This window comes from Puma concolor, chromosome C1 (assembly GCF_028749965.1).
Source record: "Puma concolor isolate L17-30 chromosome C1, mPumCon1.1.hap2, whole genome shotgun sequence".
NCBI classification, from domain to species: Eukaryota; Metazoa; Chordata; class Mammalia; order Carnivora; family Felidae; genus Puma; species Puma concolor.
Genome location: NC_141674.1, coordinates 2,651,797 through 2,675,425, shown reverse-complemented (window position 1 = coordinate 2,675,425; position 23,629 = coordinate 2,651,797). Strand labels below are relative to the sequence as shown.

Below are 23,629 nucleotides of genomic sequence, written 5' to 3'. Positions count from 1 at the left end.
GCAGGCAGGCAGCTGTAGGAACCAGAAACCCAGACAGAGAAAACAGCAAGTGCAGAGATCAAGAGGAGAAAATGGACGTGGGGCATGATAGACAGCAAGCCAGTCACTGTGACAGGCGAGGTGGCACTAGGGGGGCAGAGATGCGTCCTTCTTCACCCAAGGCTCAGCTCAACCACCTCCTTACATGGGCTTTCCTGGAACTCCTACGGAGATGTACCTTCACCACTGCCCCAACTCCACTCCCCACCTCCTCACCTCATCTCAGTCCATTCAGGCTGCTGTCACACCCTGCCACGGACCAGGGGCTCATGTAGACATTTCTTGCTCACAGGTCCAGAGGCTAGAAGTCCAAGATCAGGGTGCCATCAGATCTGGTGTCTGGTAAAAACCCGCTTCCTGGCTCGTAGACAGCTATCTTCTTGCTGTGTTCTCACATGGTGGGATGGCAAAGGGAGCTCTCTGGGGTCTCCGACGAGAGCACTAATCCCATCCATAGGGCTCCACTCTCATGACCCAATCACCTCCCAAAGGCCCCACCACCTAACATCATTGTATCCAGCATTAGGATTTCAACATATGAATTTGGGGAGAAACACAAGCATCCAGTCTATGGAATCTTCTTCCGTTTTCTTAGTAACTCTTGGTATTTTCTAATTTATGTGTTGATCTGTTTATCATCTGTTTCCCCTGCTGGAATGTATGCTTCATAGGGAGAGGCCATTTCTGCCTTTTTCACTGTTATATCCCCAAGCCTTTCAGCCACGGGGATATAGCAGACGCTCAAGTAATAATTGTTGCATGAATATTCGCCATATTCATCATGAGCTATCAGCGCAGCAAGCATACAGGCATCATTGGAGTGAGTCTGTTACATCTGGAGATAGTTCAGCATCTTTGTATTTATCTATGGCCTGAAGGGTAATATTCTCATCATGCACCTGCATTCAACAAGCACAGCCACACTCACCTGCTGGGTCCTTGATGTTCCCCAGGCTTCCTGAGAAGTTAATCAACTCTAGGATAGAGGTAATGATGCTCTGTCCACTTCAGAAATGACATGACAAGAGCTTTAAAGGGTTAATTAACTTTTCCAGTGTCACTCAGCTACTCAGGGATGGTGATGTGACTCAAACACATGGCTGAGAGTATTTTAACTCCCTGCTCAGCTTGGACCCATATACACATGAATACTTGTATTTTGGTGGATTCATTGCTTCTTTCCTAGGGTTGCATTTAATTCTTTGTCTTTAACCATACTTGGCACTTGACCCTTAAACAAGTGAAGCTTGTTAAGTCTCTCTGGCTGTTTTCATGCCCCCAAAGAAGCAGCACAGTGTAGTGGTCAGTGATGTGTGCCCTCCAGAGCCAGCCTGTCCGGGGTCCCCCATCAGATCCTGGCTACCTTGGGCAAGTAATTGAACATCTCAGTGACTCCAATTCTCCATCTGTATAATGGGAGTCATGAGAATAGTGACCTCAAAGATTTGTTGACCTTATAGATTTGTATTTAGCTGTGAAAAGTTCTGCCTTTGATTAGGAAAGACAAAGCTGTGTGAGAGCATTGATTCCCCCACTGAAAAGCAGGAAGATCCAGGTAATCTAACCAAATAATAACCTATCTTTCTTGAAACTATGAGAGAGCTGAGGTGGCAAGGCAACCAGGTGAACTACATTCCAAAAGGTGACAGAAAAGAGATGGGGCCCATGAACTGTTTAATCTTGGCAACATGCAGAAAGAGAGGTTGGCCACCATAAAATTGATTGGGAAGAAGATAGCTAAAATTTTAATAAATCCTTAAAAGTGAGTGTGAGCTAGCATGATTAGTATAAAATCTGGGAGCCCAGAGACGAGGAGCATCCATATTAACTCTCAAGACCTTTGCCTTGGTCTTCCACTGTGAAGGTCATGGAGACAAGAAGAGACCAGGAGAGATGCCCACCTTGGTGGTACCCAGGCATCCCCTTCATTCTTATGAGACAAAGCCCTCATCTTCTGGAGCTGTGGGAGCAGGAACCTTCAGCTCCAGTCCCAGTCAAGGTAGATCAATGCAGAGGGTAGAAAAAAAGCTATGCATCCATGAGGGAAGGGCAGAAAAGACTTTAGATAGGACCCAAGATCCTAAACTGGTATACAACAGAAGTCTGCCATCCCTGGGGGATAGATGGGGGATGCTCTCCTACCCAAGACCCCCCCACACAGGTACAAGGCAGAGGGTATGCTATGGAGGGAGGAGGATCAAGGGGTATAGGAACCCCCTCCCTTGCCCCCAGGCCCAGCCTCACAGTGCCTGCCTAAGACTGGAGAAGAAGGAACAGCCAGTCCATACCCACACCATCATCTTGAACAGGCAACAAGAAATGGCAGTGTGCCACAGAGAGAGGACAGAGCGTGGGAAGGGTGCCTCCTCCATGATACAGGCAGGGAGAAATCACTGGAGGCTGAGATGGGGCACAAGGTAATAGTAGCCCACAAAAGGAGGAGTTTGGGCTCTCAGGCTCACTAAAGGTAACCATAGCAACAATAAAACCCAACCCAACTCAACTCTTGACCAGGTTGCCTCAATCTCTTACATCAATGGCCTTACAGGAAAAAAGTAAATCTCACTTCTGAGAGTAAAATACTATTTACTTCACTGTCCACTGTTTCTCTACACACAGTTTCTGTAATTTAATTTAAAAAAAATTATGAGACACACAAAAAAGCAAGAATAAAACACCCCATTGTCAAGAGACAGAAGAGTAATAGAACGAGACCCAGAAGTGACCTATGGTTTGCAGCTATCAGACAGGGCCTTTAAAATAACTATAGTTAATATATTAGGAGATCTAATGAAAAGGTAGACAACATGCATAAATGCGTGGGGAATTTCAGCAGAGAGAAGTAAAGTATAAGTAAGGTCCAAATGGAAATGCTGGAAATGAAAATCATGATCAAAGAGATGAAATGCCATTGATGTAAAGAACTTGAATGGTGCCCGTAATGCATTAAGTGCTCAGCATTTGTGAGTTTTGTTATTCTGGAGGGCAGGGAATATGTCTTTTTTACCTTGTCCCTAGTGGGCTCAGCATTCAGCACGGGACTGGACTCATGGGAGGTCCACAGCCAGGAATGTGCAAATGAACACAGTGCCAGCAAGAGCAGAATGACTAGTTTTCTCCAACGACATGTATGGAAAAGCTTGTAAACTGTTAGTAACACTATTGGAGTTTTGTCATAGACAAGGGGCTGTTCTAAACTTTTCACATTTGGTCACTCTCTAAATATCAATCTCCTTACAAAGTAGGTACAATTATTCTCATTTAACAGATGGAGCTATAGCCACAGAGCAGGAAATTGTAGGCTTGGGCCACTCTGATGGAACACAGCCTGCCTTAGCACCCACATTCTTAGCCCTTTCAAGATGAAAATGTTCATTCCTTGCCAGAACAATATGTGAGTTTCACCATTGATCCCCATTATGTTTTATGGGCCAATGGGCTTCTAGTTCTGAAGAATCAGCTAACAGCATCAACAGTAATAATAATAGCTGGCCATCGCTGAGCACTTTCTCATGTAGGGTAAGCCACCATGCTGAGTATTTAATGCATATGAGCTGATTTAATCAGCTATCAATGCTATGAGGGAGATAGCTCTCATCATCCCCTTACACTGATGAAGAAAATGAGACACAGAGAAGTGAAGCTACTTGTCCATAATCAGACAGTTTCCAAGTAGTGGTTTAGGGCCAGTATGTCTGCTCTTCATCCTTGTACTAAAATGCCTCCAGGCTAGAAAGTTCTGGAGAGCCATCAAACATTGCTCCTGCACAGGGGAAACAAAGTTGTCTGAGAAAAAATTCAGGACAGAGGGAAGTGGAAATGAGCAGGTCAGATGTTCTTGTGACATCACTGAGACTTGAAGCTGGCTCAGGTGTTCTTGTGACATCACTGAGACTTGAAGCTGGCACCATGGGTTTTTAAGATGCATGAGTCAATGTATTGACTTTTTTGTTTAAGCCACTTTGAGTTAGGCTTTCTCTACCTTGTGAGCATCTAAGTCTCTCTCAGAAGGGGTCTGGTCTGGAGGAGGATGTGACAGTGGCTGCCGTATCCACTGGTCCTCAGATGGAGGTGAAGGGTGCCTGAACTGCGATCCACAGTTGCCACAGAATTTTATCAGCATGGGGAAAGCAAGCGTGCTTCTTGTAAGCTTACCATTCACCCCACAGAGAGCTAGGGTCTGAAATGCCCCAAAACGAACCCTCAAAAATCTATCTGCCCTTATCTCTATGATGTTTAACATCACTGACCAAAATCACCACCTGGATTTGAGGGTCTAAATCATGAGTAGAATCAGGATGTGCCTTTCTGGCCAGATGGCCCAGGGCAGGATTGGGAAGCTGATAATGAGAAAGCTTTCGACTAGATTATCTTTCAGATTCCCTGTGATAACTCAGATCCCAAATCCCTTTGATCCCCAAATCTTGAGAGCTCTGTTTGCTCCACCTGATTGCTTCCATGAACTGTCCACTTTGGACTAAGACTTGTACTTCTTCCCATCTTCTTGGAACACAAAATTAATTTTCTATACCCAATTTTCAACCAAATTCCATTTTCTAGCTTTCTGGCAACTTCCATCCAGGTTAGTCATTTAGCCTGTTGGTTTCAGGTCTCCTCTTTAAAAGAGAGAAAAAAATGATCCCCCATGCTTCACAGGAGGATTGTGAGAATTAATTAATGTTTGTAAAGGGTTTTCCATCCTGTAATGTCTTTGATATCAGAGGATGAAAGAGTGTGAGCGGTGGTGATGAGGACCTGGTTCAGGAGGGAAAAAGAGAGAACAATTCTCTGTTCGTTTTAGTGCTCATCCATGCTGTTCTGACGCTTAACAAACTCCTTTTAAGTTATTCCAAGTTAAGTGGATGCATGTCAATCCTATTGCTTTGATGAAGCCATCCAAATAAAAATAAAAATTCAAAACACTTTTGTACAAACCGAATGTGGAGGTAGAAGTCTGTTTCTTGTCAACCAGAACCCTAACTGCTGCTGTAGCCCCTACCCTGTCATCACTAGGAAGGTTGTGAACCAATCTGCTCACCTGTGGGTCCTCCCCCAGACTGTGAACATCCTTTCAATTCTAAGGAAAGAAGAAGGTAAGGTTGACTAATTTACTTTTTCCAGCAGAGAAGATAGTGTCTGTTGAGGGCTGAACTGTGTCCTTCCAAATTTAGATGTTGAGTGTGTTCATATGTTAAATCTCTAACCACCAGTACCTCACAATGTGACCATGTTAGGAGACAGAGTCTTTACAGAGGTCATCAAATTAAAATGAGGCCGTATGGGTGGGTCCTTATAAGAAGAGATCAGGACACAGACACTCACAGAAGGATGACCATATGAGGCCCCTGTGGGGAGAGGACAGCCATCTGCACACCTAGGAGAAGCCTCAGGAGAAACCAACTCTACCAACATCTTGATCTTGGACTTCCAGCCTCCAGGACTGGGAAAGAATGCATTTCTGTTGTTTAAGCTACCCTGTTGGTGGTACTTTGTTACAGCAGCCTCAGCAAACTAATACAGTATATTAGCCCACCCCTGACCTCAGCCAAATTTCTTTGTTACCAGTGGATCCAAGAGGGAGCATTAGGGATGGAGTTCTTTGTGGCTAAGGAAGATGTCAGAAAGTGCTCAACGTGTCTGTCCTCTGTAGTCATTTGACAATATTCACAGAGGGAATTTGAGATAAGAATTGACATGTAAGATCATTTCTTGCAAAAAGACCTAAATTTTTTTCTTTAAATTATTGTATTTGAATCCTTCTGTCAAATGTCCACATTCTGGCTTATTAGAATTCATCTGAAATCTCTTTTCCTATTGCTCTTGAAGAGGTGCCTGCATGACTTCCTTTGATATATTTTCTGCCTTCCAGAAAAGGGAAATGCCCCCACAATTCTTTTATTCCACCCCAGGAATCAACAATCTTTAGTAATATTTTATAGTAGATTAGTAAGACCACTCCTCCAATCAAGAGTTGGTGTCTATTTCCACTCTCTTTGAATCTGAGTTTGGGGGTGGGAGGGATCTTGTGACTTGCTTTAATCACTAGAGTTTGGTGGAAATGGCATGTGTGTTTAGGAGCTGTATTAGAAACAGAACCAGTAGGAGACAGGTAGGTAGGTAGGTAGGTAGGTGATAGAAAGAAAGAAAGAAAAAAAAAGAAGGAAAGAAAGAAAGAAAGAAAGAAAGAAAGAAAGAAAGAAAGAAAGAAAAAGAAGGAAAGAAAGAAAGAAAGAAAGAAAGAAAGAAAGAAAGAAAGAAAAAAGGGATTTATTATGAGAAACTGGCTCATGTGATTATGGCTGAGAAGTCCCATGATCTGTCATCTGCAAGCTGGAAACCCAGGACAAGCAGTGAGAAAACAGAGAGATGATGTCTGAGGGCCTGAGAAGCTCTAGTTCCATTTCAAGGGCAGAAGACTGATGTCCAGCTCAAGGAGTCAGGCAGAGAGAGAGTCCAATGTCCCTCCGCCATTTTGTTCTATTTGAGTCTTCCGACGGATTGGGTGATGCCCTCCCACATTGAGGAGTGCCACCTGCTTGACTCATTCTTCCCATTCAAATGCTAGTTTCACCCAGAAATATCCCCAGAGACACACTCAGGAATAATGTTTTACCAGCTGTCTGGACACTCCATGACCCAGTCAAGTTCATACATGAAATTAACCATTATAGAATCCTTGGCCTTCAGATGCCTTGGAACTTCTACCTTCACCGTCTTGAAATGCTTCCTGAGACCACCATGCCAGGAAGAAGCCTGAACAAAAGACCACATGGGGCTGTCCCAGCTGATCCTGGCCCCAAAAGATCCAGAACTGAGCCCACCCTTACAAGTAAGCCCAGGCAAACCTAGCCACCACGTTGCTTGGTCAGCTCAGAGAATCACAACCAGCATTAAATCTTTGTTTTAAGCCGCAAATTTTGGGGTGGTTTGGCGCATGGAGGGATCACCGGAGCACTTCTCTGCCTCTTGGGCTACAAAGAGAGAAGACCAGTCCAAAGTTAATGAAAAATTAACTTCAAAGAATTGAAGACAGATCTATTTATAATAATATAAATATAATAAAAATTATTATGTAATTTTTCAAGCAAGTTAAACAAAGACGTGGTTCAATAAATTGCGAGGGGAGACAGGATCCTTAAGCAATTGTTTAAAATAGTTTGTAATATCATATTAGTTGTATGAAAATGTTCTTCCCCAAACGCCATGAAACAATGGATTCTGTTAATAATTTAAACAATGCCCCTGAAATCCTTTGCAACATGATTTGCTTAGCAAAATACTTCCTCATAAATCGTTCCAGGGAAGGCTTTGATCGCCGCATAAATTATGCCATCGGGAATTCCACACCGCCACAGCCTGAATCAGGGATGTTTTCCTGTGTTTGACCCTGAACTCAGCTTCCTCTCTTTTCCTTTATCTGCCCCCGGGGGTGGCAGGGGCGGGGGGGGGGGGGGGGGGGGGTTGTTTTCATCCCAGAGCAAAGTTTGTTAAGTTAGCATATTTCCCAACATGTAGGGCTCACATCAGACTTCTAACTTTGGGACAGCACACAAACCATTTTTGGTATCTTCCTGAAGATATTCTCCAGACACAGACTTCTACCGTGTGTGCATATGTGTGTGTACTTATTTGTGTGTGCATATGTGTGTACATGTATGTGTCTCTGTGTTTGCGCCTGTGTTCATGTGTGCATACAGAGGCATATTCACTTTCTGCTAAGACTTTTTTCATGTTTATTTATTTATTTTGAGAGGGAAAGACAGGGACAAAGCACAAGGAGGGGAGGGGCAGAGAGAGAGAATTCCCAAGCAGGCTCTGCACCATCAACACAGAGCCCAACATGGGGCTCGAACTCACAAACCGTGAGACCATGACCTGAGCCGAAATCAAGAGCCAGGTGCTGAACCGTCTGAGCCCCCCAAGCGCCCTGATGCACACCCACTTTTTACACTGGCCTAAGCTCCATCTAACTGGGAAGGTGACTACTGTCATATGGGATGTCAGAGTGCAGGGGCCACATCAGTGTCCCGACCCACATGGGGTGCCTTCTGGTTCCCCCCTGACTTGTTGGTCCTTCATTTACCTGTGTCATTGTCTCCCTTCAGGAATGCAGCTCCCCCGGTATGGGAGGGGCGGGGCTAGTTTTAAAGGCTATGTCCCCCCCCGCCCCCCGCAGCCCTGGAAAATAAAGAGCAGAACTTCCCATGTAGCTGCTGAGGCCCTTCACCCCGTAGACGGCACCCAGCCCTTTCTGGGGAGTCCTACAAAAGCTGGAAGGTCTTATAGGAGGCACAAAGAACACTTTATATATCTATGAGACTTGACAAAGGACAAATGGCAAGTAATTGAAGACCGGAGTATCGCTTTCATCAGAATGGCCCATTTGAGTGGGTGATAAGCGTCTCCCTCCCACCTCAGAGGCCGGTCCCTTATTCTAATTAGCCTTCGAGGTTATCTTATTTGTGGCTAAGTGGCAACAGCCCCTCCATCAGTTCTAGGAAGAATGATCAAAGAGGGATTTAATTAAATTTTCATATTTAATTTTCTTCTTTCATTTGTGCAGTCTCCTTTTGCTCAAAACATGCTATTCTCAGGGAGCTGAAAAGTTGCTCAGGAGAGCAGAACTCACTAGAATAGGAAAGAAATGGGGGCTTTATGGGTTTTCTTTAAAAGCACCCAAATCTCTCCATCTCCACTCTGCTCAAATGTGTGTGCAATTTAGGGCAGTAACATTTGAATTATGAATTGGCTGCTCCAGCTGCAAATTAAACGTGTGGCAAATGGCTTGGGTCCCAAATGTGCTTGGAGGCTGCTGGTGAGTGACTTTTACCCAACCCGGACCAGAGACGTCTCTGGGGAGCAGAGAAGGGAGGCCAGGGCCACCCATTCCAAACCCACGTGCTTGCCGGCTGTGCATCTCGGTTTCACAAAAGGCACGGTGTGTGTGACACCTGTAGTTCCCTGAACAGGGCAAATGTTGCTGCAGAGAAAGCTGGCCCACAATAAAGTCCAGGCAAAATGCAGACGTTCTGTGAGGTTTGTTTTCACGGGGGGGGGGGGGGGGCATGTGCAGGACAGGCTCTGCACCAAGGTCAGCGTCTGATGTCTATCCTTACTTCCCTTAGATCTGCGGATGGGTTTGGTGGGAAGATCAGATTCCTGGGCTGGTTCAGAGAGAAGCCTGGAGGCCAGCGTTGTTGAAATGCATACATTTGACCTCCCTGAGAGCACCTCTTTATTTGCACAGGCACCAGCTCCCCCTGTGTAGTCTGTGACGAATGTCCCCCAAAGCAGCGAATGCACTGATCAGGATTCCCATAGTGCCCCAGGAAGGGAAGGAATCCCTCACCTCCTCTCTCTCCTCCTCCTTCTCTCCTTCTGGAGCATCATTTACAGACTCATAATTCATGTGTTCAGTGCACATCATTCTTATGTACTCCTTAGAGCAGACCCTCCCTTCTGGATATCATCTGGAAAGCTTGTGGTAGCTTGGTTTTAAGTGGATTTAAATACAGGCATGCCTTCTGGGGACTAGCAAGGTAATAAGACGGGTTTCCCCAGTTCCTGCTGGCCTCCTGCAGTCCAGATGCCAGCGGTGGGATTTTCTGGCTGGCACCTCCCAGCTGTGCTAAGGTCTGGGTTACACAGCAAAGCGAGTTCTTCCTTTAGAGCGCTGGCGAGATCACCAGACAGCTTTTGCGGGGTTGACATGTGCCCCCCTGAAAAATATGCTGAAGCCTTGACACTTGGTGCCTGTGAACGGCACCTGATTTGGAAACAGGATCTTTGCTGACGTGATCAAGCTAAGATGAGGTCATGATGGATTAGGGCGGGCTCTAATTCAGTTACTGGTGTCCCTCTAAGAAGAGACCACACGGAGGGAAGACAGCCAGTGAAGACCGGGACAGGGACTAGAGTGACACATGCACAAGCCAGGGAATGCCAGGAGCCACCGGAAGCTGGAAGACGGGAGAAGCATGGTACCCTGGAGCCCGTGGAGAGAGCGTGCCCCTGTCAGCAGCCAGATCTTGGACTTCCGGCCCCCAGAACCAGGGGAGAATAGACGGACTTGCAGCCTCGAGAACCAGGAGAGATAAAGTCTTGTCTTTTAAGCCACGCGGGTGTTGGTACTTTGTCACGGCAGCCCAAGGAAACCCACAACAGTTTACCAAAAATCAGATATCCTGTTCCCTTCTCACGTGACCGAATGGTCGCAAGCAGGACGGCCAGCAGGGGTGCATGGCACACTCATGATGTCAATGTGCTGTCCGCTGAGGGGCCGCGGACAGTGTGCCCGGTGGGGTCACACACCGTGAGTTTGCTTGGGCAAATCAGTGCTCTGACCATGTGAGTGAGGCGCCCGACAGCATCCGCCGCTCAGTGACTCCCGCTCTGGGAACAGCCCTGCCAGACAGATCAGAGGTGCTCGTGAAGTTCCAACCACAAATACGCTAACGGCATTCTTACCTAGACGGAGGAGGAACCTCCTTCCTATAAACAGACGAAGCATTTACTGTGGCTCCATCACGGACGGGCTGTTGCGAAGATGCGGAGCCCGTGTTCGGAGGAATTATTTTCATCACGAGGCAGAGACGTCCTCACAACATGATTCTCAGTGACGGGAACGTGCACGGGTTATCCAGACTGAGGATCGCACCCAAACACGCCGCCGTCTTCAGTGGGTTCGTGAGAAATCTTACCCCCATCCCTGATCTTCACCATCCTTTCCAAGTTCTCTGAAGGAATTGTCTGCTACCTTATAGTCAGAAACACGATGCGTGAAAACAGACTGGTTCCGTCACATGAATTCTCTTCTTTACTCCCCCCACCCCGTTCCCCCCGAACCCCTCCTCTTTGATGGGGTTGAAAACATGTCACAAATGGTATTTTGTGTCACAAATGCTATTTTGGAATCGGCATTGTAAGCCCCCCACCCCCAGCTCTCCAAACAATTGATGGGCGATTTCCTTTCCGTTTCCCCCTTGCCCCGTCCTCTGGAAGGTCATTCGATTTGGGACATGGTGATTCATTCCATCGTGGACCTCCCTCCGGGACCTGGCTTGGCTCAGGTGGGCTACAAACACCAGGGCTGGTTTAGGGGCCCTGACTCATGGCTCCAAATTTCCTAGACCGACAGGAAGCAAAGCCGGACCACATTAGACAGGGCTGGGGGCACATGGGTGCAGGTGGGGACTTGGCGTTGGATTCCTCTGTGGTCTCTGCTGGAACCCTGAGCTCACGGCCTCTGACTCTGTGGGGTATGTTCGCTTTGGGTGCGGTCCCCTTTGGAGACCCTTCAGTGCTTCTCTATACCCCCCGCATCGGCGTGTGAGGTCTACCGCACCAAGTACCGCCAGCTGGGAGCTTGAACAGCAGACATTTGTTTCCCCACCCACAGTCCTGGAGGCTGGAGGGCCCAGATCAAGGCGTCAGCAGTTCGGTTCCTCCCGAGCCTCTCTCCCTGGCGTGTGGACCGCCATCCTGTCCCCGTGTCCTCACACAGCGTCCCTCTGGATGTGTCTGTGTCCCCATCCCCTCCTCTCCTTCACCTGACACCCTATGATCTCCTGTTACCTTCATCACCTCTTTAAAGACCAGAACCCCAAATACAGTCACATTCTGAGGTCCCGGGGGCAAGGACTCCAGTGTACTGAGGAAAGGACTCTTTCTCCCAAGGTCAGAACATGGTTGGACACTCAAGTGAGGCACCAGCTCCCAGAGACACGTTCTCTCCTCTTAGTCTAGTCCCAGTGAAAGGAACAATCCAAATGACAGCCCTGCCTTAGTTTAAAGCTAGGTTCTCTTTTCTGCTTATTATGGATCTTTGATAAGAAATACAATTGCTGAGAAGTCTGTTTTGCTTGCTGTTTGCTACGAGCATTGTGAGGCCTTTCCTGAATGTAACCCGCTGTGTAGTAGAATGGATTGTAAACCTTCCTAAATGTAGTCTGATAGGTAATGGAATGAGTGATTGTACATAAACTAACCGGCATTTCTCGCTTCTGTAAACCTGCTTGCTTAAGCACATTCCCCACCTACCCTACCCTCTTCCCCCTTCCCCCTTTTTCCTCCCGCCACAAGTAACGGACAAAGCCTTCCCGCCAAAGGACAGACAAAGGACGCTCAATCAGAGAACAACAAATGTCCTTACTTTAAAATCAACCAATCAGACCCCTCATAATTTGAAACCTCCCCTGTGCTGTTTGTCTCTGTCTATAAAAACGCTGTACCAACCCTGATCGAGGCCTCTTGCGTCACCGGCGACGAGTGCGCAGGGGACCAGGTTCGAACCTGCAATAAACGACCCTTGCCGCTTGGCTTTGACTCACGACTCTGGTGGACTTTTGTGGGAGGTTTCGGAATTTCGGGCATTACACCAGCCCGTCCAGGACGGCTGTGGTCCGACGAGCGAGCTCTAGGTGTTCCGATGTTAGCGCTCTTTCACCAGGACAGCGTTTGTCACTTCAGTTGGAGTTATTCACACTTGTCCCTGCTGCTGCCCAGGACCCCAGCTTCCTGGATGCAGCAGGCTCACAGCTGTGATCCTCGAGTTCCTGTCCCACTGCTCCGGCACGCCAGCCTGCCCAGCACGGCCTGTCGCGAAGGGGTCGGGAAGGGACCCCAGGGCCCTGTGCCCCTCCTCCAGCCACCTCTGCTGCTGCTTCCTCTGTTTGGTGCCATAAATACAACAGCTTAGGGCGTGCTGGCAGGGGAAGGGGAGGGGGGATCCGTAGGGCCAGGCCCAGCTTTGGGGAGTGGGAAATGAGACCACGGTCCTTGAGGTATTGCTACTCCCACAGGAGCTGCAGGGAGGGGTGCTGAGGTCTGCAGTGGAGACCCTGTCCTCTCCCTTCCCCAGGACTCCCCCGCCTCCAAGAGCACGGAGCGGACAGGTTATGAGCAATGGAAAGATAGTTGGTGTCGCGTCCACGTTTTGTGCAGAAAAAAAAAAAGCACAAGAACCAGAGCCTTCCTTATTCTGGTTAGTCTCTCACTTGGGAAGGGACCCCTGTATGCCAGTGACTTCCTCCCAAAACCCATCGGCCAGAATGTGTCACCTGACCACCGAGGGGGTTGCCAGAGGACCCGTGGCACGGGAGTGTTTGTTCCCGGGCACCTGACGTCCCTGGGCCAAAGCAGGGCTGTTAGTCAGCAGAAAGGCAGAGGTGGACATTTGGGACAAGGAGCATCTCTGGGAAGCCAGACCCCTTCCTTCGCCAGCACGCACACAGCTACCACAGAGACTTTAGGAGACCTCGATCCCCTTTCCTTTTCCTTTCCTTTCCCTTTCCTTTCCTTTCCATTTTATTTTTATTTTAAATGTTTCTTTATTTATTTGAGAGAGACAAAGCACGAGTGGAGAAGGGGCAGAGAGAGGGAGACACAGAACCCGAAGCAGGCTCCGGGCTCTGAGTTGTCAGAACACTGCCCGATGTGGGGCTCGAAGTCACAAACAGTGAGATCATGACCTGAGCCGAAGTCCGATGCTCAACCGACTGAGCCACCCAGGTGCCCCCCACCCTTTTTTTAATTCTAAATATCTTTATTGGCATAGAATCCACACGCCATATAATTCTGGGCTTTCCTGCTCACAGGCCGATGGCTGTTGGCACAGTCACAGGATTGTGCCACCGTCACCCCACCCATCTTAAAACATGTGCATCACCCCCAAAAAGAAACTCTGTGCCTGTTAGCTACCGCTGCCACAGGCAGCCACTAACCTCTGTCCCACCCACATAGATCTGACTTGGTGCATACAGGGAAAATCCTGTGTCCTGAGGCTTTTCTGTGCTTGGCTTCTCACACTCAGCATATTCTCAAGGTCCTTCCTTGTTTGTGTATCCAAATTCCTCTTTATGGCTGAATATCCCTCCTTTGTGTGTATTCATTCGCCTACTGATGATTGAATGGCTTGTTTTCTCCTTCAGGCTCTCCTGAAAGCCAGCTTTTGTGTGCACGTATCTGCATTTCCCCGGGGCAGGTGCCTAGGGGCTCAGCCACTGTGCGTCTTCTGAATGCCCTAAGGATGTCCACCCATTAGGTTCCCATCCTAGACTGCGGCCGGTGCCCCATCGACCAGCCAGGCAACAGATCTTCTGTGATTGCCAGCCACGTTTTGTCGGGAATTACGCCGCATCTTTCCTGGGGCCCACGCAGGAGAAAAATGAACGCTCAGGTATTTTCCCTCCCACTTTTCTCGCATATGCTCTCTGCTCCCAACAGTTTCCAGTTACTGGGAAGCTCCCCAGTAGCTGTGGCTTCATGCGCCCGCCCCCCCTTACAGCCTCACCTCCTGTCTCTGGCGGCTGACAGCACCTAAGGGGCCACCCTCAGGTTTCAATGGTAACCCGACCTCCTGCCTGCCCCTCCTTAACCAGGCTGTGCCCCCCCCGGGGGAGTACAGTGTATCCAATTATTTTTACCCTTGTGTGTGTGCGTGTTTGTAAGCTATCATGGTGAGCTGGGAGAACAAAGGTGATATAAGCCCCTTCTGGCATTTTCTATTGCTATTTTGTTTTCAGTGACTTCAAACCTCCCCCAGAGATCGCAGTGGTGGGGGCTCCAGAGGGCACTTGGACAGGGGGTCCGACAGTTGCTTCCGCATTCATTGTTTGTTTGCTAATTCAGACGATAGTCTCGCGCCCAACCCCGTGCCAGGATTAAAGGCGGAGAACCCAGTCCTGCCCTCAAAACCGCAAACTCGAGCAGGCAGGAGAGGCCGTGGCCGGACCTTGCTGATGCAGGAGCAGAGTGCGGCCCTGGAGTCACGTGGGGGAGGCCGGTCACTCTCGTCCCCTCTCCTTGGAGAAAGCAGGTCAGGGGAGCAGCCTCACTGTCAGTCTGCTGTTACCTCGCTCTGCAAGCTCTCTGAAGGCCTCCTGGTCACCCTGCCAGTGAAGGAAGGATCCCGACCCAAAGCAGATGCACGGCGCTAACAGCAGACAGAGGAGACGGACGGCAGCTTCCAGCGGCCACACGCATCACAGGCCAGCAGGAAGACCTGGCCATGCGGGGCTCCTGGGGCGGCCCACGGGAGCAGCCAGCCAGCACGGGGTGAAGACTGTGAGGCTGAGGGCTGGGCAGGGGCAGCTGTCCAGCCAGGGGGCTAGCATGTGGGGGCCTCCCTGCCGGGTGGTGGGCACACATGTGTGCCAAGAGCAGGGAAGCCCAGAGCTGGGCCGCTGTGGCCCAGAGATGACAAGACAGCGCAGGAGTCTTTAGGTCTCCTGTCATCGTGGCTTTTCGGCTAACCCCTGGAGGGTCAGCTGCCCTGGAGCTACGGTGACAGCCTTGCCCACCAGCCCGGTCCGGAAGGGGTCATGGGTGATGATCCCAACGCTGGAGGGCCGGGAGGAACGTTTTCCCTCCCAGACACCTCCAGAGGCCACCCTGGGCCTGCCCAGGACACTGTTTTGCTCCAACGTTTAGAATCCCCCCCTGATGGGACCTTTGGTTTTCTGGCATTGCCCTGTGTTTAACCCTCTGGACTGGGTGGCCGCATGCATTTCTCTAGAATCCCTCTGTCCCCTACTGGCCGCCGTCCACCCTGTGTCAAATCAACTCCCTGGGTCCCAGCTCAGGCAGCCCCCATCCTCCCCCCTTCTTGCCCCACCCCTGCCTGGGCTTGTGGGCAGCTGTCCAGTGGAGTCCCTGCTCACCCCCCTAGCTGGGGTCCCCGGGCTCCCCACCCGCACAGCCTGTCCTGAGTTTGTTCCCTGCCCGGTGTGGCCAAGGAGCTCCGGACCATATGGGAACAGGGACCTGAGGACCCATCCTGCTTGGGCATTTGTCTTCAGTGACGGTAAGATTCCTTCCTGCACAAGCCCGCACCACTGTGTGCCCTGTCTACCCCAGGCTGGAGCTCGAGGGCCTTTTCCATGGCAGCCCTGCCACCCACCCTCCCCCCCAACCTGGCTGGCTCTACTCTCTCTGACATTCCAAGGATGCCTTCCTGGGCGGGAATTCCTGACCCACAGAGATGGTCTTGAGGACCAAACACGGGCCCTTCTCCACAGAGGTGGGGAACACTCGTTGCCAATGTGTTTAGAAGAACAGGATTTGTCTTGGGGACAAAAGTTCAAGGGTGTTTATTCATTCGACTGGTATGTATTAACCACCATATGCCATGCACTGTCCTAAATTCTGGGAAAATAAAAGTTTAAAAAGAGAGAAAGAGAGAGAGAGAGAGAGAGGGGCGCCTGGGAGGCTCAGTCAGTTAAGCATCCGACTTCAGCTCAGGCCATGATCTCACAGTTCGTGGGTTCGAGCCCCGCGTCAGGCTCTGCGCTGAGAGCCTGGAGCCTGCTTCGGATTCTGTGTCCCCTGCTCTCTCTGCCCCTCCCCAACTCGTGCTGTCTCTCTCTGTCTCTCAAAATGAACAAACATTAAATAAACAATAAACAAACAAACAAACAAACAAATAAAAAGAGAGAGAGAGAAAGAGAAAAACTTTTGCCCTCACGGAGCTTACATTCTGTCAGGGAGGCAGACAATAATAGAATAAATAACTAAAATATACCATCTGTTTTAAAAGTGCTTCTAGGGGCGCCTGGGTGGCGCAGTCGGTTAAGCGTCCGACTTCAGCCAGGTCACGATCTCGCGGTCCGTGAGTTCGAGCCCCGCGTCAGGCTCTGGGCTGATGGCTCGGAGCCTGGAGCCTGTTTCCGATTCTGTGTCTCCCTCTCTCTCTGCCCCTCCCCCGTTCATGCTCTGTCTCTCTCTGTCCCAAAAATAAATAAACATTGAAAAAAAAAATTAAAAAAATAAAATAAATAAAAAAAAAAAATAAAAGTGCTTCTATAAAGGAAAGTAAAAATCAGGGGTGAGGAGCTGAGGTCGGGGAAGTTGAGATTCAAAATGTGTCTATCAGGGAAGGCTTCCCAGTAAAGGGGGCTTCTGAGCAAAACCTGAAGAGGGTAAAGGGACAGTCCTGTGGGAAGACAGTTCCAAGTGGAAGGGAGTGTATGTGCAAAGGTCCTGAGGCAGGGCCAAAGGGAAGGCTTCTTGGTGAGCAGAGGACAGAGGGTGGGGACGAGGCCCCCTTCCCACAGCAGGGCGGCATCAGAAGCCTTCGGTTTTCATTCCAGGTGAAATGGAAACCCCCCAAGGGGCCAATGGAGGAAACACAGGAACAGATTCAAACTTCTGAACGTCCCGCCTGCTGCCGATGTCCCGGGCGGAAGTGTGCCGTCCGTCAGGAGCTGCCCCGGGTCTGGGCCCTGCAACCCCAGCTAGCCCTGCACAGTTTGCCGGGGGCGGGGAGACTGCCTTTTCTGCTTTCTGGTGGCCCTTTTGTAGCTGTTTCCTGGGCTCTGTCTCCTCGTGGAACGAAGTAACGCCTGAAGCAGCCCGTGTCTGGAGCGCGGCCCCTTTATGCCCTGGCCGCCGAAGGACAGGAGAGTCTCACTAAGCCTCACGTTGGCTCGTCATCTGTTCTGCAAGTAGGTTTTCGGGGATGTGGTGCCCCAACCGTCGAAGGCCATCATTTCCAGGAGACTCCTCAGAGGAGATCAGAGGGGAGCCGGGCAGTCCCCCCGGGGGGGGGGGGGTGGGTGCAGGGGGGCCAGTTCTGAAGGGCTCTGGAATCCCCGGGGCCAAAACCAGGGTTTCCATCTGACAACAACCGCGCCGGGCACGCACGCGGAAGCAGAACCTCGGCCAGCTCAGCCCCAGCATAGCCTGTGGTTTTCGTCATTCCCATCCTGCAGGTGAGGACAAGGGGGCACCAGAGAGGCTGACGTGATTCACCACGTGTGCGCTTACGGCCACCACGTCCAGGAGCTGCGTCTCTCCCCCGGGGCCCACGCTGCCCCTGCCCCAGCTCCCGTCCATCAGTACCACATTTCGCTTTGCACATTTCCTGGGGGAAGAATCCTAATTTGGCTTTGGAAGTACTATTAATACCGACTTTACACTTTTCTTTGTCCATTTGGAGCCATTTGTTTTTTCTTTTCTGGGTCTCAAACAATTCTGCAGACCTGTGATGAGCCGGCTGGCCCGGCCACACCCACACCCGCTGCCCCTGGCGCCCACAGCCTTATCGTCGCTCCTGCAGGCCAGCTGACTCCGGGTTGGCTCTGCACAGCAGAACTTCCTGGCGTCTGTCCCTGCCCTCGGGAACATTCTGCCCTTCCTGGGAACATGCCTTTGAGCTTGCCGAAGTCTGGTTTCCCTCCTACGCATCCTGAGAGCTGCTTGCAAGAGACGATGGACCAGCTTCACCTGCCCCCTCACTCCCCGGGCCTCAGCGCCTTCCTTGCACCCAGGTCGCCCGCGAGCATCGATTTCACACAGATGAACAGCTCCTTCCCATGGGAGTTCAAGATAACTCCTGCCGCTCAGTCATCTTTAAAATTGCTCCTTAACTGTCCCTGTCCCGAGTTTCATTTTTCCTCGGCGTTCAATTAAATTAAGCTGCTAGCGGCCCCACATTTTAATTTTCCTGTTTCACACCGGATAATAAATAGTGATCGGGGAACAGGATGGCCTCTTCCCTTGGCCTTCTCTCCTCCCCCTCACCTCTCGTTTCTCTACATCTCATTCCCTGAGTGCGTCTGAGCGTCTTGAGGGCCTCGGACCCCTTGATGAGGCCGGCAGGGCCTTGACTGCGCGCCTGCATTATTCCCGGGCTTGGCCCTGGGCTGGCAGGAGGAGGTGGGATCTCAAAGGCGGCCGAGCTTGTCTTGGAGAGTGAAAGCTGCAGGCAGACTCCCACATCTCTGGCTCCTGAGATCTGCCCGTCTCCGGCTGTCAGCGGCCAGAGGATGGTCATGAGGTGGCAGCTCTGGGACCCCAGCTGCTGGGAGCCCGCGGTGTTTTCAGGCCAGCTCAGACCCCTCACTTGGTGAGTGCGGTGGGGCCCAGACATGAGGCTCCCCGCCTGTGCAAGCTGGGGTGACCCCCAGGCTCCAGCCTCGGAGACCCACCCTCAGCAGGTGCCGGGGGCTGTGCTTCTCTCAGGGGGAGTTTTCAGGGGGAGCCCCGTGGTTTGATGGAAAAGGAACACTCATGAAAAGAAGACGTCATTTAAGACGTATTTCTCCAGGTCAGGTTTGGCTTTAAATCCTTACCTATCATATCTTAATCTTCTCCGAGTTTTGAAACGTAGGCATTCCTGTCACCTGTTTAAAGAAGGGAAAACTGATGATGTTCTGAGGAGCCCGGTAATGTCCCCAGGAGGTTGTGGCACCAGAACTTCAAGCCTTATCCTTTTTTTTTTTTTCTTTTTCTGTCAAACCATCTGTCCCTGGTTTTCTTCTCCAAGGAGGCCTCATTGATATTTCCAGGGTAACTGTTCCAGAAGCATTACAGTTTGGCCAGCCCTTTTATGGATTTGTCTCTCAGGGGTGACTCATTGTCATCAGTAGGTTTAGGGCACTAGTTTGAGGAAATCCCAAGAGGGCAAATTCTGGAGTCTGGCTATTTGGATTTAATCCCTGTCCCGCATCTTATTAGCTATGGGTTCTTTGCCAAGTCCTGGTTATTTCATCTTTAAGATAGGTTCAGCTAGGGGCGCCTCAACAGCTCAGTCGGTTAAGCGTCCGACTCTTGATTTCTGCTCAAGTCATGATCTCATGGTTCGTGAGATTGAGCCCTGCATCAGGCTCTGCACCGACAGCACAGAGCCTGCTTGGGATTCTCTCTGCCTCTCTGTCTGGCACTCTCTCCCAAAATAAATAACATTAAAAAAAAATTTAAAAATATAAAATAAGGTCAGCTGCTCTAACAAGAAGATCCAAACCCGCAATGATTTCAACAAGACAAATGTTCCCTTTTTTCTCATACAACCATTCTCAGGTAGGTAGCTCTGTTCTAAGGGCTCATTTGGAGACCGGGGTTCTTCTTCACACTTCTCAATAATCCCCAGTCAGTCAGAAGCACAGGTGATGCCACACACGCTGAATGTCCTACAGTTTGGTTCTGTTCTGCACTCCCTGGAGATAGCACCAGACCCCATGGGTGACGGCCTCTGTCCCACGAGACTGTCCCCCACTTCACATGCCAATTGCATGTCCAGAGTGTCACCTGTGCCTCTGACCCACTGGCTATAAATCAGAGGTCCCATGACCCCTTCCTCAAGGGTTAATGTTCTACGGTGCCTCAAATAACTCAGAGAAACATTTGCTTACATTTATTAGTTTATTACAGAGAATATTATAAAGGATACAGATGAACAGCCAAATGGCAAACTATTTGGGGCAGAGGTCCAAAAGGGTCCTCAAAGCAGGAGCTTCTGTCCTCGGGGAACTAAGATGTGCCACCCTCCTGGCACGCAGATGTGTTTATCAGCCTGGAAGCTCTCCAAACCTCAACACTTTGGGTTTTTTATGGAGGCCTCATGACATAGGCATGATTGATTCAATTGTTGGCCACTGATGTTCAGTTCAACCTGTAGCCCCTCTCCCCTCCCAGGAGGGCAGGGGTAGGAAGGAAAGTTTCAACTTCCCACTCATGGTTGGTTCCCTTAGCATCTTTTGATAACCTAGGAACTTTTCCAAAAGCCACCTCATTAACATAACAAAAGACACCTTTATCATTCATCACTTAGGAAATTCCTGGGGTTTTAAGAGCTCTGTGCCAGGAACTGGGATGAAGACCAAGTATATGTTTCTTATTATAAATCACAATACCACAGCAGAGTTCTACTGCTAAAAGAAAAAGGAGGAAATAGATGCTGGGATATAATTAGCAATCTGCCAAAGGTGATGGTCCTGGACCCCGTAGGTTTTCTGAGAGGATTAAATGAGACACACATATACATAAAGCTTTGAGTATAAATAGGTGGCATTTGCTAAAACCTCCTGAAATGGTTTTATTAATATCACCACTATTGTCACCATCATCATCATTATCACCATCATCACCCTCACCACCATCATCATCACCACCATCACCTCCACCATCATCAGTCTCACCACCATCATCATCACCATCATCACCATTATCACCCTCACCACCATCATCATCACCATCACCATCATCACCATCATCGTCATTGCCATCATCATTATCTTATTCATCAGCTCAAGCCAGCAAGAAGAATAATTGGACTTATATTAACATTCCTGTTTTCTAGTCACAGGTATATTTTTCTAATCATTTCTGCCTCCATTCACTTCCAGAATTCAAATGCAAACAGAAGCCTAATTTATCACTACATCAGGTTCAGTAAATGCTAGTTTGATACAGTAATTCACACAGGTTTTACAAATGGTTTTGATCATAAGAATTCACAGTAAGCCTTGTAAATATGTGCGCAGCTTTAAAATGGTATGTCTCTGACCCAGCAACTTTGCTTTTGAGATTTTACATGAAGGAAATAACCACAGAGAAGCAAAAAGATTTATCTACTGGGATGTTTCTCGCAGCAATATTTATAACAGTTGAAAAATTGGAAACAACCTGAATGTTGAAGAATAGAGGCTTGGTAAAATAAATTATACTATATCTATATAATAAAATGCTATACAGCTTTAAAAATTATACTGTTGAAGAATATTCAAATATATGGAAAAATGTTCATGATATATATTTGTTAAATAAAAAAGCAAATTTGAAAACAGTGTGGGAAAAATTATAATCTTGGTTTGTGGAAGAAAAGCAACTATCAGGGAAGAATGCAGACTGTGGAAGTGGAAAGATTTGAATCCTGGTTCTTCCATGTTCCTTGGGCAAGACACTTAACTTTTGTGCCTCACTTCCCTCTTTTGCAAAATGTGAATTATAATAATACTCTCCTTAGAGGGGGCCCAGGCAAAATCCCCTCCCCTTCCTTCAACACAGCATACCTGGCAGATGGTTCTTCCATCTCTATTTGGATACCTCTGATGAATGTGTCCCTCAACACCTCCCATACTGGCCATAAGTGGAAGAACTCTAACCACAAACTACTCATTGAATGGGTGGAACCCACCTTGAAACTTACATTGTCCAGGCTGGGACTTGTGTTTTCATTGTTATGACTTCATTGTTATGACTAATAAAAGGGCAGTGGCATTTGATGCATACATGCAGTTGTTGTGAGGTTTAGGTTTCTTATCTGGATTCCCAGAAAATCCATGTGAATTGTCTTGGGGCCATCTGTAGACTAGCCCAGTAGTCTTGGTTAGGGAAAGGGAGCTGAACAGAGCCACTAAAGCAGGGTGCAAATGGTATAACTTATGGAGACATCTCTGATATCAAGTCAGAGATCAAGAAATAATCAGAAAATCAGTCTCACCTCTGCCACTAAAGAATCAGTTGACCTTGGGCACATCACTGTTCTTAAAGTTTCAGCTTCCTTGACTGACAAAGAGAGATGGAGAGAAGTAGGGTTTCAGGCATCCTTTTAAGGGAGGGTACCCCTTTGTTGAAATGTCATACAGTGCAGCAGGCCATTGTGTCAAATAAATGAGGAAAGATGCTATTGGCAAGATAAGGGAGTAAGGGGATCCAGGACATCCCTGCTCCTCCTCCTTATGTGTGCCCAGAGACGGTAGTGTCTCTGTGGGACCCAGCTGCAACTTTGTCTTCATATTTATGCAAACATAAAATTAACACCTGTAGCACTCTGCACAACAGCCACAGGTGGGAAGAACCCAAACCCCATTGATGGGCAAGTGGACCAATAAGTTGAAACATGGGTGTCCGTACCGTGGAATATTGCTCAGTCATAAAAGAAATTCAACACTGACATACACTACAATGTGACAAGCCTGAAAACATTATGCTAAATGAAAGCAGCCGGTCACAAAGGGCCATGTGTGTATATAACACATCCAGAATAGGTCAGGTCAGTCCTTAGAGACAGAGACAAGATTGGTGATTGCCAGAGATTGGGGGGAGAGGAAGGCTGGGGGTGATCGCTAATGGGTATGAGTTTCCTTTCGGGGTGATAAGAATGTTTTGGAAAGTAGATAGTGGGTGGACAGCATTGTGAATTCACTGAATGTCATGGTTTTATTTAAATGTGGAATTGTTCACTTTAAAATGATTAATTTTATGCTATGTGAATTTTAGCTCACCAAAAAAGCCCAAAACATTTACATGCAGAAGGGGAATAATGTTCACCTAACCCACACATAGCAATCACAGAGCATTTCATATTTTTGTTTCAGTCCCCTCTCCCCCCATCTGTAGGGCAAACGTTGCCCTCTTTCTGGAGTTGATCTGCCAGGAGTAGGACCCGGGTTGGTAGGCTCCTATCTGCCTTCCACCAGACAGCTGTCCATCCTCTCACTCTGGAGCATGATCCTTGCTGATGCCAGTGGTTGCTCCTGGCTTTGTGGAGGGACAGTGGCATCTGGTCGTGGCCCAGGTAGGCTGCTTATGGTGTCAGGGGTCAAATGCACAGCACCAGGCTCTCACTAATTGATAACAAGGTGCCCAGAGCTCTAAATGCACTTCACCCATTTGGCTATAACCCAGGCTGGTGGGTGGTGCCACAATGGTGTGGAGGGTTGGAAACTGGCCCCATTCTTTCAACAGGTAACTATTGAATGCCCATTACGGATTCCTGTCCAGACCCCATGCTGGATGCTGGGACTTCAGTGGTGAACGGGACTTATCTGGCGCCCAAGAGCAGAGAGCTCACAGCCTAATACCAGAGGCA

General features: G+C 48.9%; 2 long non-coding RNA genes across 2 annotated transcripts; both read left to right on the top strand.

Annotated features, from left to right (window-relative positions):
• Positions 1-3,873: 3,873 nt before the first annotated feature.
• LOC147577729 (uncharacterized) lies at positions 3,874-15,087 on the top strand. The gene is made up of 4 exons (XR_015254397.1): positions 3,874-5,132; positions 12,899-13,021; positions 13,968-14,215; positions 14,668-15,087. It is a non-coding gene; the product is annotated as an uncharacterized LOC147577729 (long non-coding RNA).
• Positions 15,088-17,290: 2,203 nt separating this feature from the next.
• LOC147577728 (uncharacterized) lies at positions 17,291-18,459 on the top strand. Its single transcript, XR_015254129.1, has 2 exons — positions 17,291-17,480; positions 17,748-18,459. It is a non-coding gene; the product is annotated as an uncharacterized LOC147577728 (long non-coding RNA).
• The last annotated feature ends 5,170 nt before the right edge of the window (positions 18,460-23,629 follow it).